At 61.2% G+C, this 4,575-nt stretch overlaps 1 pseudogene; it reads right to left on the minus strand.

Annotated features, from left to right (window-relative positions):
* Window positions 1-988: 988 nt before the first annotated feature.
* LOC143388444 (RING finger protein 223 pseudogene) lies at window positions 989-3,201 on the minus strand (annotated as a pseudogene).
* Between the last annotated feature and the right edge of the window lie 1,374 nt (window positions 3,202-4,575).

Here is a 4,575-nt window from a genome sequence, read left to right on the forward strand (position 1 = left end):
CTTGTGGTACAGGATTCCTGGGGCCATGGCAGAACCTGGGTGGGGTGGGGTGGGCAGGAGGCCCAGCCCACAAAGCTGCATGCACTTGCTCGGCAGGTGGGCTAGCTCAGGAGGGCTGAGGTCTCCCAGAGGGACCCAAGGTCTAGATCATCAGGCCACCACTGCTTGTCACCACCTCTGCTTCAGGGACCCTTGGGCCTTGGTTTCCACAGGGGTCTTGGGTCCCGTGGTTCCCTAAACAGCTCTCCTGGTGGGGCTGGGGGTTCACAACTTCCTGGGGGTAGGCAGGGATGGCCATGGTGGGAGATGGGGAAGAGAAGCCCCCTTAGAGCCACTGGGTGCTGGGCCAGGCTGAGGCTCCAACCTGCTGGGGTGCCCTGGGACTTTCCCTGTTTCCCTAGGGGAACCTCATGGTACTGGAGCTGGCCCCCTAGTCCTTGGTCCCACCCATGATCCAATGGGGAACCTGGACAGAGGCTAGGCTGGGTGGAACAGGGGGCTTTCTGGAGGGGTGGGGACTGAGTGGCGGCAGGGACACAGAGTGAGACCATTTTACCAAACATGGATATAAAATATTTTATTTTAAAATGTACTATTTGCAAGCATAGAAGGGCATCTGGGCAGTTTCTGCAGTGGCCTGGGCAGAGGGCCTGCCCTGCCTCTGCTCTCTGATCCCTCCAACAGAAGGGGCCAGCCCTGCCTAGAGAGAGCCCTGGTGAAATGGCCTCAAAGACAGTAAGCCGTCCATGCATTGCAGTGTGTGGAGGAGGACAGGGGTCTGGCCAGCACCTCCTGGGTCCCTTCCACCACTGTGTGACAGGGGAAGGGATAGCTTCTAGGGCCTGTAGGAGCTAATCATTCTTAGAGATTTTGGGCACCCTTTGTCCATCTCATAAGGACCCTCAGTGGGGCCCTAGGGGATAAATTTCCAGTAGCTGCTATGCTCCTGACCCCAGCAGGTCAGAGGCCTGGCCATAGGCTGGTGACCCTAGTTGCTAGCCAGGGGCTCAAGGGAGAAGGCAGCGGCAGCAGTGCTGGAGGCAGTAGGTGGCCGGGGGAGGCAGCGCAGGTTCCCAGTCTTGAGCGTGCACTGCACGGGCCAGAGCACCATGCAGAACAGCACCATCAGCTGGACAGAGACCAAGCGCCGCCAGTCCCTGCAGCGTGCCCAGCAGCGGGCCAGGCGGCTCCGGCGTGGGGCCAGGTCTGGGACAGGCGCAGGTGGGGTAGGTTCAGCAGGCTTGCTCAGGCCCACATCCACACACACAAAGCTGGGTGCCTCACGGCCAGGTGTGGCAGGCAGTGGGCAGCAGCACAGCATGGTGCCCTCTAGCCACACTGGCTCCTCTCGTTGCAGGTGTGCGGGCATCTTGGCCTGCAGCTGGCGGCTGGTACGCAGTGCAGGGGCCCCAGCAGCTGGCACAGCTGTGGGCTTCCGGCAGAATGGGCAAGGCACAGCCTCACTGCCAGAGCCTGTGGGTTAGGCGGCCGCTAGCTGGGCCAGGCACTCCAGGCAGAAGACATGGGTGCAGGACAGTTCCTTTGGTGTCTCGAAGATGTCATAACCTGAGAAGCAGATGGAGCACTCCAGTGGGGAGGCCACCTTCTCTGAACCAGGGGTGCCGGGTGACCTGGGTGTCGAGACTGTGGGGCTGCTCCGGCAGTGGGGTGGTACTACCGTGTGCCATACCTGCTGGCCTGTTGACATGGTGCTGGGCTGCGGAACAGAGGCTGCTGTGAGTGTCTCCTGCCCATCCTATGAGGTCAGTCTTGTCCAGCATCAGCCCCCAGATTCCAGGGAACACACTGTCCACTTGGGGGTACCTCTGAAGTTTCTGTGTCCCTGGAGCTCCTTCACCCAAGCTATCACCTACCCTCCCCTACTTGTCCCAGGGCTGGGTGTCCAGTGGGCCCCAGGCCTAGATGGCCCAGAGGGTGCTGGGGTGCATCTCATGGCTCAGTGGACACCTTCTGCCCCTGCCTCTACTTCTGATGGCAGTGGTCTGTGATGGCTCCTGCAACATCCCATCTTTTGGGGTACAGGCACTGTGGGAAAGGCAGCTTGAGGGTGGGCAGCTCAACCAGGTTGACTCAACCCGGAGCCTGCAGGATGGGGGCCCTGGGCTTGTGGGCTGCCTCTGGGCGGCTGAAGTGATGTGAAACTACATGCAGTGGGTGCCTGGGCTGGTCGGCACGTGCTGGAGTTGTAAGTGGCCAAGTAGAGTGGGGGGTCTCTGAGTCTGAGGGCAGCGGAGCCCTGTGATGGTGGGAGACTGGGAAGGCCTGAGTGAAATCCCAAGGGAGGGCTTTCCCAGCTCCACCCTGGACACTTTGGGGCCCACTTGTCTGGCTGGTGACCAGGGTCTTGTGCCAATGACCCCCCCGGCTAGGGTGAAGCAGGCTTCAGCCATCCACTCTGTGCCCTTGAATGTCAGGTCATGGCTGCCCTTTGAAGAGGAAGCAGGATGTTGAAGGGTCCAGGGCCTTCTCTTCCATGGCCATTTCTACTTCCCTGATGGGCTCAGAAGACCCCGCTGACCAGACACCTGCCCTGCCCTGCCTGCTGCCCCTCCCCAGCCACAGGGTCCTGCCTAGAGGACAGGCAAGTGACAATGCCTTTCATCTCAAAGGCTCTGGTCCCAGGACCCATGGAGCCCTGGAGGCCTCACTAGAGGTGGCCCCTTGCCTTCCTGGCCCTGATCTAGGCTTACTGGCCAGTCCTGGGGGCAGGTGGATGGTGCAGGTATTGCTAATTGTCACTGTGATCCTGTGAGTCACCTGACATCACCGTGATGTCACGAGGGCCCCAGGATCCTGGCATGTGAAGTCACCACATCTCAGGGACAGCTGTGGCCCTGGAGAGCCTGGGAGGACCTCGGGACGCCCTCCCCCACCTTTCTCCCACAGAACCTGCTCCTTGGCACCAGGCCCCACCCTCACAGAGGCGCTCCGCCCTGGGCCTATTCAGGTGAAGGGTGAGGGCAGGCTGAGCAGCCTTACCTGGCAGCGGGGGGTCAGCAGCTCCTGGGCATGATCCTCTCCACCGACCACAGAGGGGTGCTGAGCCTCTGGGCTCCCCAGCTCCAATACTGTTTGCTCCCTCTCCTCCAGTCCTGGCTTGGCCTCGGCTCCACCTGGCAGGTGTCTCTCCTGGGCCCAGTGGCCAGCAGCTGTCCTGAGGTACTGGCAAGTGTAACTGGGCTGTCAGGAGTAGAGGATGTGTGTGCTTGTCCTGGTGTGGGCCGTCTGGGACAGGTGTGAGTTCTCAAGGCATGAGCTGTGGGCAGGTACCTTTATACCTCCAGGGTGGCTGGGGGTGTGGCTTGGGCTTCAGGATTGGCTGGCCATCCTCTTTACCTAGCAGGACAGGCATGGCCGCATGGGGATCAGCAGTTCTGGGTCTGGGGTCAGCCCAGGCCTCTGCAGCATGGAGGTCTGTCCACTCTGTTCTAGTTCCGGCTGCCCATGGCTCCTGAGTGGGCCCAAAGCAGGGGAACCCACAAACACCTCACAGTTATAGCCCAGCTTGTCACCTGCACTGCTACCTGCCTCCCCAGAAGCTCCACCCCCTCCCACCCATCCACCTGTGACTATCCTTCTCATGCATGGCACTCTTCTGCCTCTGCCCAGGGTCCCACTCCAGCCCAGCCTCCCTCTGTTGGGGTCCAGGAAGTGAGGTGAGAAGTCAAGGCTAGGCAGGGCCTGAGCAGCAACTTTGAGGATGAAATCAGAGCGAGGACATTTGTGATCTGGGTGGTCACAACAGCTTGTGGGCAAGAAGCCTCCCCCCTCCGGCACCGTGTTCTGTGGGGCAGGGACCAGGGGCTGAGGGAGACCCAGGTCCAGCAGAGGATCGCAGAAGCTTTCCTGGCTTTGGCCAGTCAGCATGGGGCTCTAGTCAACCACGGGGCAAAGGCCCGGGCTAGTGTCAGTGTTCACCCAGGGCTGAGGCTAGAGTGGAGGGAGGGTGAGGGGACTGCACCAAAGCCCGATGGGCCAAGCAGTAGCCAGTGGCACAGACCACCCCCTCGCCAGCTCACCTGAGCACCCATTGTGAGTGGAGGAGTACTGCCCACTCCACTCCAGATGACCAACCTGGATCCCTCCAATGGATGTGGCCCTCCCCACCCTTTCTGTCACGGTCAGGCTCTCCTCCCACGTCCTGAGCTTTCCCTCCTTCTGCCTAGCACAGTGGTCGATTCACCAGTGATGCTGAACTGGGACGGGGCCTACTGCTAGCAAGAACCCAGGTTCTGAGGTTGGAGCCCACACACAGGCCTGTGGAAAGGGCACACTGTGAGAGGGGCCATGCTAGGGCAAGGGATGCCCCTGCTCCTCGGGGGCCCGCCCACCTGCAGGCACCACTGACCACCTCAGTGGACTAGGCATCAGAAGCCCCTGCGGTGTTGCTCCCCAAAATCCTGGTGCTCAAGGACAAGACTCCCAGGGCCTGAGGGAGAGCTGGGGGGTGACGCCTTACCAGAGGGGAACCTGACCTCAGCGTCCCCATCTGCTCCTGGAGTGGAGAGAGATCTCAGGGCCAGGAAAGGAGGGGCCCAGATAGGAAGCAGGGGA

Source organism: Callospermophilus lateralis, chromosome 11 (assembly GCF_048772815.1).
Source record: "Callospermophilus lateralis isolate mCalLat2 chromosome 11, mCalLat2.hap1, whole genome shotgun sequence".
NCBI classification, from domain to species: domain Eukaryota; kingdom Metazoa; phylum Chordata; class Mammalia; order Rodentia; family Sciuridae; genus Callospermophilus; species Callospermophilus lateralis.